The 12,031-nt window shown below is 41.6% G+C and overlaps 1 pseudogene; it reads left to right on the top strand.

Annotated features, from left to right (window-relative positions):
• Nucleotides 1-278: 278 nt before the first annotated feature.
• On the top strand, nt 279-481 carry LOC149873222 (U2 spliceosomal RNA; annotated as a pseudogene).
• The last annotated feature ends 11,550 nt before the right edge of the window (nt 482-12,031 follow it).

Genomic DNA, 12,031 nt, shown 5'->3' with positions numbered 1-12,031 from the left:
TCTCTGCATAACAGCATTGTGTGACAGTGTGACTGTGAAATGGGTTGGGTGGAATAAAGTAATCTCTCTCAGTAATCCACAAAATCCTTAGACTAGTCTTCTGCCCAGGATGGGAGGTATTTATGTCTGTGAACTGTAGGTAAAACATTGCTAGTAGCAAGCTACTTAATTCCTTTCACCAGGTAGAAGTAGTTAGGAAGCAGAAATTTTAATCTTAGCTCAGGGTCAGGATGGAATGAAAATAAAAATCTGGGGTCAGAAGTGAAGTGCACTTATTTCCTACATCAGAGGTCATGACAATGATCCACCCAGTATCTGAGCATAACCGGGCAGGCCCCGCAGCCTCTCCCCGATATGTCCTCCATTGGAGGTCTATATTGAGCAGATTCTTTTTGGTGTTGGGTGGTGGAACCGGAGCATGCTCCATCCACTCCATGCATTGACCTGGTATTCCAGTGCTTCCTGGACCGGTGCAAAAAAAACAGGAAAAAAAAAAAATCTAAAATAAAGATGCACAATACAGCCTTTCCCAGTGCAGGTCAGTCCACTAATTTAATTATTAGCATCTGCCTCTGTACCAGTTCATCAAACTGCCTGGATGGAGTCTGTTACTCAGAGGGAAGAGCACCACCTTCTGGCTTGCCAGTGGCACTTCCTGTAGAACTCAGTCTTTTCCACTTGATGTTTCTTAAGTAAGGCTTTTGAATAGTAGCCACTATTTTAGGGCTTCAGCTGTCTGAGTAGTATGCAGCCGTCTCTTTATGCTCAATCTGTTTTTTTCCAGGTTTTATTTTTCCTCTGTAGGATCATAGAGCTAAACTAGTCCTGCATTTCCTGAGACACAGGACGTTCAAAGCAGACGGCCCAGCCCAGGAAGATGGGAGGCAAAGTTGCTTACTGTTACTTTGCACAGCCTGGATTTTGGCATGCTGTAGTGGCCAAAAATGACCCCGAGAATAAGGTAAAGTAGCTATTGGGGCATTACTAATAAAGAACAGTCTTCACTGCCTGTAAACTGCTCCATAGATACTATATAAACTCACACACATACACACTAAAAAAAGAGGGCCATCCTCCGGTCCTGCTCCTTGGAGGCAGTGGAGCAGGGATGGAGCTGGGAACGAGGCCAATGGTGCTGGGTTCCCCTCCCCCCAGCCCTACTCCTTGGAGGCAGCGGTGGCAAGGGGTGCTAGCGGAGGGGTGTGGAGGGCATGGCACGGCAAGCTTCCCCCCCACCGCCGCTCCTGGGAGGTGGTGGCAGCATGGGGTGGGCGGTGGGGGGTAAGGGTTAGCAGGCTTCCCTGCCTCCATCCCTGCCCGTCCCTCCCCTCCATCATTCTTGATGGGCAATTCACTAGTGTGTGTGTATATATATTTTAAAAGCCTAAGTCTGTCTGTCTGTCCGTCTATCTGTCCGTAATACCTTATTCACATTCTGACTGGCTGACAGAAACAGCCAATCAGAATTCTCCAAGCATGGGGGAGCGCCGGGATGATTTTGAAGCTGCGCCAAGGACTGGGCAGAGGGTCCCTCTCCCTGCAAGAGGCAGAACAGCGGCAGCATGGGGCGTTAGGTGGCAGCACTCCATCCTAGTCCCCTCCCACCCGCCCCTTGTCATTCTTGATGGGCAATTGGCTAGTGTGTGTGTGTGTGTGTGTGTGTGTGTGTGTGTGTGTGTGTGTATGCACACACATGAATACAAAGTGAAGCTGTCCTGCAAAGGATTAGATATACATATTTGCTTTGTTCCTATCTGTAAAATAAATCCCTTAAGTCTTTGCAGGATTGATGCCTGGATTTCTAAACGTTTTTTTTCAAATTTAGTGACAGACCTAGTTGTTATTGTTATTTAGAAACTCCAGGAGTACTCTTGGTAGTTTACAAACCAGGTAGCCAAGAGAGCTTACATTCTAAGCTTTAAACACAAGCATGTATTGTTGCAGGTTCACTTTTCCTTTATCTGTCTCTCTATGCCGCTTACATGGGCCCCATGCCATATAATGAGCACCTCATAATTTAATGTATTTATTCTCAAAGTCTCCCTATGATATAGGGCAGCACTATCAACTGCCATCCACAGGCTCAATGCAGCCAACAAGGGGTTAAGTTACAATTTCCTGTGGGGGCAGTGTTCTCCGGTGTGCTATGATTACCACACAGGGCCTGGGGGTCACTACTTATGCAGAGGCAGTCACAGGCTCAGAGTCTGTGTTGTAGGCACATGTCTTGAAATTATTCTTCTTGTTTCTATTGTTGATTTTAGGTGTATTTGAGTGCTGGACACAAATACAAATTCTCAGTTTCCTTCTTTGTCTGCACTTCCTCTTTTTTTAATCAAACACTTTCTATAAATAAAAACACTGGTAACAAACTGTACATCATACTTGGTTATAACCAACCTCCTAGATTTCAGAAGAAAAATGGAGATAGTAAGCCATTAGGCTGGAGTCTGGGATGCGCAAAGGCATTACTGAGGCACATACCATTTGCTTTAAACTAAAGGTCACAATACTGTTAGAAATGAAATCACTTGATGCTTCTCACTAGAATTTTTACTCTGCTACAATACATGCCCATGGTGCACAACAGCAGGTTGCTATACATGATTATTGTTGGCAGCATGAAGATACAGAAGTTCTGTTTCACTTATATGGCAGAACTCTCCAGGTGAACTGAAGACAGTTATTAGCTTGTTTCTGCTGTCCCCATCTGTTGAAGTCTTGTCCAAGCCCTTGTTTGTACACAAAAATTGTGCTGCCTTACCTATGCAAGAAAGTCAAAGCAGTAGCATGCAACCTCCTGGCATGAACACAGTTATATGACTAGGAACATGCTTTATATCAAAGCTAATTCCTATACATGAAAAGAATAAGCAATACTAATTTCAGTACACTTACGTCAGCATAGCCAATTTAGATGGGGCAGGGGGGGAGGGAATAAAAGGAGGAAGGAAAATGTCACACTTCTTGCTGCATTACCACCTCAACCCATACTCTACTGTATAGCTACCAGTCAGGGTTACAATTTGACTGCAGGCCCTAAGGTCTGCAGACTATGCTTAAGGGGTCTGCAAAAGATTACTATCATCAATTAAAAGTATGTGAAAGCCCACACTTACAATTAAAGGAGTCCACACATCTTTCTGAAATTTCCAAAGGGTTCTGCACCGCCATTCAGAATTTCCAAAGAGATCTGCAAATTAAACAAGGTTGAAAACCACTGCTCTAGTCCAACTGTCTTTAGGAGCAAACCCTCACCTGCAAGTACCAGGCATAAAGCCCAAAATGTCAAAAGCAGTTGAACTGCTGTCCAACATCAAGTCAATAAGCCAGGATCAGAGCTTTGGTCTGGAGCCTTCTCTTTGGAGATGTGGGCCAGTGTCTTGATGCCTAAGACCTCCTAAGCCCTGCCCACTTACCTGCAGTCTCCCCCAAAGCTCCACCTAAACCAAGGGCACTCTGGGATTCTAGTTTAACCATTTTAAGAACAACATAGCAGGAAAGAAAGGGACCTGCATTTATAAAAGGAGTTTCTTATCTGTACAGCTTTTACTCTTAAAGCAGTCCAGTTACAGATCACTGAACATTATGGAGTCCTGCAATGCATCACCCTCCCCTAGTTTGATCTCAGCCTCTCTTCTCCTCTCTCCAAGTCTTAAAACTCTCTACATTTCAGGCTAAGTAGGGACCTTGCTGCACTTCTTTTACATCCATCATATGATCTACCCTCTTAATCAGAGCAGGCACTGACTCTTACATCCAACCTTGTCATGTATATTTACTGAAAAGCTTCCCCAATTTTTATCATTCTTACCTTACCTGTCAGCTGTTGCATAGCAAGAAAACATCCTGGGGGGTGGTCCAGCTGTTGAAACAAAGTCACTAGCTCCAGATTGGATTCTAGCGTTACTCCTTCAGTGAGGAGTCAAACACCTGTCCTGGGTAGGGCAACCACCTGAATGCAGTAAAACAGGTTGTCTCTGAGCATGTCCAGGCCTGTTTTCATCTGTTGTACAATACAGAGTTTTTGATTAGACACAGCTATATCCCATGCTGTCCCAGTAACATCAGTGTATATTTGTATAATCAAGTAAATAGACTCTATAGACTAAACTGATCTTGCTGGAAATGTTGCCCCCAATACCTAGAGAAGTTAGTCATTTCCAGAAAGAAACAAAATAAAGGGCAGATAAAAGGAGGAAAGACACAGAAAAGAAACTAACAACAAGCAAAGGCCCAAACTTCATGCACATTGGTCAGACAAAGGAAAGGCTTTGGAAATGAGCTCTGCAGATGGCAACCAAGGGATTTGGAAGAAACATTATGGAAGACATGGTTCCTGGACTGAGACGTTCCTGCCCTTTTCTCCTGTCTTACATTCTCAAGACAGGTGCTACAAGTTCAATTGTCAAGGAAGTCATTCAACAACCTCATGCCTAGGGTCTTGAGACAATGACAATAAAAATCAGTTTATAATAATAAAAGCTATCTATCTAGTTAGGAATATGCCAAATCCTGGGTAGTGCAGTGTGTTTCAGATCCTTCATTTTTATCCCAAGGGGACTCATCAACAAAAATCCCAATGCAGAGAAGGAATACAAGTTTACAAATGTATAATAACCACAACCCTGAGGCAAGCAAAAACAAAAAGTTAAAAATGATTTGTCTTGCATTAGTCTGTTAAGAAGTCAAGAACCTAACAAAATTTGTCTTCATGTTAGAACGGTGCTTTTCACAGAAGACCAGCCTCACAGATTGAATTCTAAATCTAAATGTTAAGGAAAATAAGTTTGCCCTCACTGATGGGCCAGTACTGGAAGTCCAATGGCAGGGCACCACTGCTGTGGGCACGGACCCTTTGAAGCCAGCATTTCTCAGTGCAGCAGGGGGCAAGTGGAAGCCCAGAAGGCCCCTGGAGTTCTGGGCCATTGAGAGGTAGAAAAACCTGTCAAGGTGTGAGGATAAGTTTCCCCTGGAAAGGGGAAACTAACCAAGGGAGGCTTACCTGGTCCTGGCATGGTGGTGTTGGTAAACCACCAGTAAGAGTGCCAGAGAACCTGCAGCAGCCAGGAAAGAGTTGCATCACCCTTGCCACTGAATACAGAAGTCCGATGCATCTGCTGACCTGCAAAGAAAGAGAAGATCTGTGAGTAACAAACGAGAATCCCATCACCAAGAGGGAGAATTATTCCCACTAAGGGTAATTAGAGTCCTGCCTTATAATGGGGTGAGGGCAAGGACACAGTATGGGCTGTAACTGAATCAGCATATGTGGCCTATGGACATACTGCAGCAAACCAGAAGGTGCCTCCAGATGCCGGGTATCCTGTGAGGGAAGGACTCTGAACTTTATAGGTTGAAAGAAACCTATGTGATCTGCAGACTGATTATCTGGAGGGGCAGCTGACTGTGGGAGAATGTGGCCTCTACATGGACAGTAGCCTATGTGTTGTGGGGGGGAGTATGCAATTCACCCTAGGACAAAGTACAAATTGAAACAATCTTGAAGCCCAAATGGACTAAGAAATAAGTCAAACTACTGGTGGCCTGCTGAGAGAAGAGGGCCCATATAAATAGAGGGCACATGAAGAAAATGAGTAGGCATATGCTGGGCTGTTTTGTCATTTAGTTTACATTGTTTTTTTCTCATGTGTACAACAAACTGAGTGGGACTATTAACCGTTCCTGATTAGAGCCCATCAAGGGCATACAGGGAGATAGACAGATGCATTCTCTCTGTGGGACAGCCATTACTGATGAGGTCATTGAGGTGAGAGATGGACCAGGGTGTAGGGTTGGAGAAGCCCTGGACAAAATACACTTCATGATTGGTGAAGGATTAATGGGTTAAAGAGCCTAGAACCAGACAGAAGATCACCCTAAGGGAAGTCTTCCCAGGGTATGTTTTTCTCCAGTCTCTAATAAATCCATCAAGGCATAGAGGGCAAGATATACATCAGCAGGGGGTGGGGAGAAGTGTGGACATGAGATTGGGAGTTGACTCAGGTCCAATAGCAACCTATCACACAAATTAGCTTGAGCAACAAAGGGAAAATGGCAGTAGAGAAACAAAAGACCACATACCCACAAAATTAAAATACACATACAGGGAATCTCCTAATAAGAAAATAAAACTCAGTGACAAAATCTAATACTTTTTACCATCCTAAAACCTCTTGTCACCCAAAAAGTAAGTTTTGTCTAAGACACAACAGACTTTCTATGAAAACATAGACCATCTTCCCAGCAATAGCCACCATAGATGTTTGTAACAGGGTCTCGGTTGGGAGCTCTGTTACTTGGATGAACACCTGAGGGCCGTTAATGATGACACCCAGCCAGGTGGGGGGGAATTCTCTACTTAACTCAGGTTTGGCTGATGGACTTCGCTCCCGAGGATAAAATCATGGGGAGGACCCAGAAAGAATGCCTTCAGGCATGAGAAGAATGGCAAGACGGCGTGGGTCAGGCACTCACCCAAAGATGTGACTGCAGCGGTGAGTCCAAAGGGGCCAAGGCTCCTTGCCACGATCTGGGGGGAAATTCCATGATAATAAGGAAGACCCCAGCTTGGTAGAGACTAGGAATGGCTGCAAGCAACAGACAGGGATGTTCCCAATTCTGAGAAGGGAATTGGGAAGCAGGGCCTAATGAGCGCAGTCGCAAACCGATTAATTACTGGCAGGGAGTGGCAGCACAAGAAAAGAAGAAGAGAAAACCAGGGAAAGTCTCAGTAAAACGAAGGAGGCTGGGCACAGGCGGTACTGACCAGCCCCAGCAAACCTGGAAGAGTAATTGAGAAGGGTTGCGCAGGGTTTTACACCGACAATAGGTCAAAGAGACTGTAGCCGCTCTCGCTAATGAGTTAAGTAGCACCAAGGAGCACTGGCAGGGACTTACCTTGAGGTTCTCGACGGCAGGGATCCTCTCCAGAGCTGATGAGCGGCTCTGGGAGAAAGTTGAGGAGGCTGTTACCTGCAACTCAGGCCACTGTAAAAGAAAAGAGAATTAAAAATACATGGAGTGACTAAAAGTATCTGGGGAAGTTATTCTGCGAGTACTGATTAACATTATACCAATCTCTTTCCTCCCCTCATAAGATCAAAGTCGTGGCAGACAAGTACAAGAGGAAATGGGAGGTATTGCGCAATCCCAACAACAATGTGACACACCAGGATGGCATCCAAACCTGTCTTACCGACCTACAACAGCAAGATCACAACTCAGAGTACGGACCTAAACATATCACTGAACTTATACGGTCCATCCTCACACACAACAATTTCACTTTCAACAACCAACCAACACTTCCTCCAGACCATAGGCACAGCTATGGGCACCAAAATGGTCCCACAATATGCCAACCTTTTTATGGAACACTTGGAAGAAAAATTCCTCAAGACCTGCAGCAGCAAACCTTGCTATACTTAAGACATCATCATTTGGACTGAAAACTTGCAATCTCTGATAGTTTTCCATCACAAATTCAATAATCATCACCCCTCCATCAGACTATCTCTTGACTACTCGACCACCAGCATTTCATTTTTAGACATATCAATATCCAGAATGGTAAAATGCAGACCACCACATACACAAAACCCATGGACCAACATGCATATCTACACAGAACTAGCAATCACCCTAAACACACAAAGAAAGCTGTAATATGCAGCCAAGCCCTCTGATGCCACCGAATTTGCACTGAGGAGAACACCTGTGATCATCACTTCACAAATCTCAAAAGGGCTTTCACCCAACAAGGACACTCTTCCAAAAAGATATATTGCACTTTTGTAAGAGCCACCCAGATACCAGGTAAAGAATTGCTGCAGTACAAAAAGAAAATCCCCACAAATCGCACACCATTAGTTATGACATGCCATCCCTCCATGGAACCTATACAGAAAATCCTCAACCAATTGCAGCCCATACTAAAAGAACACCTAATTCTTAAAGAGATCTGTACAGAACCACCCATCCTAGCCTTTAAATGAGTACTGAAGCTCGCCAACCTCATCACCAGAAGCAAACTTCCTATAGCCCAAAACACACCAAATGGACACAGACCATGCCGGGACAAGAAATGTAAAACCTGCCAATGTATCTCCACCGCTCCCACAATAACTACACCTTGCAACACCTGCACCTCCAGAAATGTTACGTATCTCATCCAGCACACTAAATGCCCTCATGGAAAATATGTAGGAGAAACCAAAGTACAAGTGCATACCAGAATGAATGCACACTGAAAATCTATCAAAGACAAAATTACCCAATTCCCTGTGAGTGCACACTTCTCACAAGACAACCACTCTCTTTCCAATCTCTCGGTTATAATCCTCAAAGGGAATTTACAAAACACTTTTCACAGATAAACCTTAAAACTTGACTTTGTAAATCTACTGGCTAAAAAAAATCATGAACTAAATATAGACTTTGGTTTTATGGCACATTATAACCTGCCTGCCTCTCTACATTTCACTAGCTACATTCTGCCAGCAGGTCAACATTCCTCTTCTCCCCACCTCCTCCACCTGTCTCACATCTATTGTCTCCCATGGTCTCTGATCTTCACTGACAGGCATTTGTATTTTCACAGACCTGCATTTTGCGAATTGGCTTCTATTCTATCCAGGAGAACACAACACAACACAACAGCAGACTCTCCCTCTACCTGAAGAAGAGTGTTTGGGGCCAAAAGTTTCGAAAGAGCATTTTTCCAACTATTTAGTTTGTCTAGTAAAAGATATCACATTGACCCAAAGAACCTTGTCTATCTATGTCTTTAAACCAACACAGCTACAACCAACACCCCCTTTCACCACTAACAGCACTTACATGAAAAGTTAGGATAGCAAAAATTCAGAAAAACAGCAAAGACATTATCAGGAGACAGTAAACTCCTCTTGTCTAGAGTCTGATAACCCATTCCAGATAATAATGAAAAATGGGGTTGATAAGGTCTACAGGGAAAGACTGCAACCCTCTAAATTCAACAGGAGAAAATGGGAAGGCACAGTCTTTGAGGGTTCAGGAGATGTAATAAGATGTAATAAAATAAATTAAGAAAACTTGAAGGCTCTGTCTCCTTACTAAAAACACCCAGAATAGCTACTCCCCATCTATGAGAGGAAGACATGTCTAATAACACATTCATATATAAAGACAAACTCTGAGCACACATACATTTTCTTCTGCCTTTCTTGGTGGACATAATGTTTAATTTGGAATCAGATTGGATTGATCAGATTATTTTAACATGATTGAAAAATTCCAGTAAAACACAGGTTAGCAAGTCTGAAGCCATGCTAGCTTTTCCTTTTGGAGATTAGGCTGCAGTAGTCAGCTCTCACAGTTTCACACTCATTAACCTTCATGTTACTGGAGTTTTTCAGTCACATTATACCAGTTTGATTGAGCTAATATATTTGAAAAACACATGACATGCATTACTTTGCCAAAGAGTAATGAGGATAAGAAGTGAAATGCTTCAAAGGTCAGCATTAGGTAATGACATGGAAAAGGAAGCAAAGAATTAGCAAACTCTACCGATAACATTTAATTATTGTGGTTATGAAGTCCCAGAAATTATGCTAAAATACTCCAGATAAAATTAGACACAGTCAGTGAATTGAATAACATGCCAGTCATTGAAACCAAGCTTGCATAAATTCAAGATTATGTATAAACTAACCATAGGACTGGTGAGCATTAAATAGGGATTCTACCAGGGAGGGCAATTAGGAATCAACATGGATAGCTTATTAAAGAGGTCTGTCTTTTATAAAGTAGTAGCAAAACTAAAAATAAGCTGCTGGGATGCATTTTAAATGTGATAGAAAATAATGCAGGAAGCATGATGATGTTATATTAAACAATGGTAGGCATGCCTTCACAGTGCTGGGTTAAATTTTAGTCTGGCAAGACTGAAAAGATCCAGAGAAGGTCAATAATGGTGGCTGCAGTTAAAGCAGGACTCACATACAGTGAGAGGTTAAAAAACAAAGGATTATTTTGCAAAGAAAAGGAGAAAGTTACATAGTATGTGATAAATGCACGGAATGTTTTGAAAAGTGTAAAATTTATTGGCCTCATTTTTTTACACAGTCTACAGTATGAGAAGAATTCAGTGAAGTGGATGTCAGGAAATTTAAAGATAATGAAAAGAAATATTTCTTCACACATTTTGTAGTCAGCCCGTGATATTCACTGCTACAAAAGGTCATGAAGTCAAATACTGTAGGTAGATTTATAAATAGTCTAAAATATGTTATGACAAAGAATAATATTTGCAATTACAATTGGCAGTGTAAGGGTAAGAAAATGAAGGCTTATTTTTCATTTCAATTACAGCATTATATAACTGACAGAATATCTCATACTTTTTTTGCATCTTCTTATGCATCAGTATTGGTCACTGGAAATAGAAGAGCACTTGGTTTGATCTAGAGTGACAAGTACTGTGTTCTCACAAGGAACATACTTAGGTCCCACACTAAGGTAATTGCTGAAGTGAGATGGCTGCTGTTAATTTGGAAAAAAAAAATTAAAAAGTTATTGAACGATAATCACAGATTTTTTTTTTACCAAAATCTCTCTCATTCATCTCTTTCTAATTAGATAAAATCAATATGATATTTTACTACTTATTGCTGTTGTATTCTTATCCCTAAAACCCCACATTAGATGAATGTTAAAGTTGCAAAATCAAGCAATCAGAAGTCAGGCAATACCAGAATTAAGACTGCCTACACAATATTACATTACTCAAATCTAGCTCAAAGAGAAAGTACTTTAGTACATAGTACATTACTCAAATCTAGTACTATGTATGTACTAGATAGTATGTACTATGTATTAGATAGCATGTACATAGTACATAGTACATTATCTAGTACATACTAGTATGTACATACTATCTAGTATGTACATACTATTTAGTATGTACTAGATAGTACATAGAACATACTAGATAGTACATAGTACATTACTCAAATCTAGCTCAAAGAGAAAGTTACTAACTTGTTTGTGGGCTTTTTTATACCTCTTAGTACCTGAGTGCTTCACAAATATAAATTAATTTATTTCACAAACTTCCTGTTTAGAGATGTGGTTGTATTATCCCCATTTTTACAAGTAGAAAAAAGACACAGAGATTATGCCTAGGCTTAGGAATTTCATTTAAGTGAAGTGCCCAGCACTTTACAGAGAGGCTAGTAATGCTGTTTCAGTAACAACACTAGACACATTTTTTTGAAAAAATGGAACAGTATCCCAGAACCTTATAAAAGATGCAGAACATTTTTTATATATTTGAAGCATTTTCAAAAAGTCTTCACTAGAGGGCCCAGGTTAAAGCAAACTTTGGTGGGGATAGAGCAGTAATTCTCAACCAGGGTGCCCTGGCACATGGGGGTGCCTTGAGATCCTTTCATAGGTGCCATCGGGTGTCATAGCACTGTCAGGTATGCAAACATAATTCATAAAATTAACCCAAAGATTTCAAATAGGAATCCACAGTGTTAAAAACTGCTATGGTTCTGAGCTTTTTGCAACAGAAGAATTATTATCTTTGTATAGTAAAAAATAAAGCAAGAACTAAGAGCTGGCATTTTCTAAGGGATGCCTTGAGTCTATCAAGGCATGCCTCGAGTCTGAAAAGGCTAAGAATCACTGGCATAGCTCCTATTTGTATAATGGAGCTTTATATCTATCCAGGACCTCCTGCTCTTCCATAATATAGATATTTAAAAATATAGATACTGGGTACACATTTTAGTTACTATGCTATAGTCAGTAGTAGATTTCTTTATCAGAGATTCATATCATTTCTATTTCAATTTTCTAATTTTGTTCCATGTCCTGCTGAATAATCTCCATTAATTCATACTGCAGACTAGCAGATATTTAGAGCCAGCTCTGAGACCGAAACTGCATGCACAAAAGCACATGAGCTTTTGCTGTGTATTCAAATTGGGTAGTTATGCATGGAAATGAGCATCTATGCACATTTGTCCATTTTTATGCA

The sequence above is a fragment of the Crocodylus siamensis genome, chromosome 1, assembly GCF_052110815.1.
Source record: "Crocodylus siamensis isolate JL-2025a chromosome 1, ASM5211081v1, whole genome shotgun sequence".
Lineage (NCBI taxonomy): Eukaryota > Metazoa > Chordata > Crocodylia > Crocodylidae > Crocodylus > Crocodylus siamensis.
The sequence above is the reverse complement of the archived record's forward strand: the minus strand, read 5'-3'. Positions and strand labels throughout refer to the sequence as shown.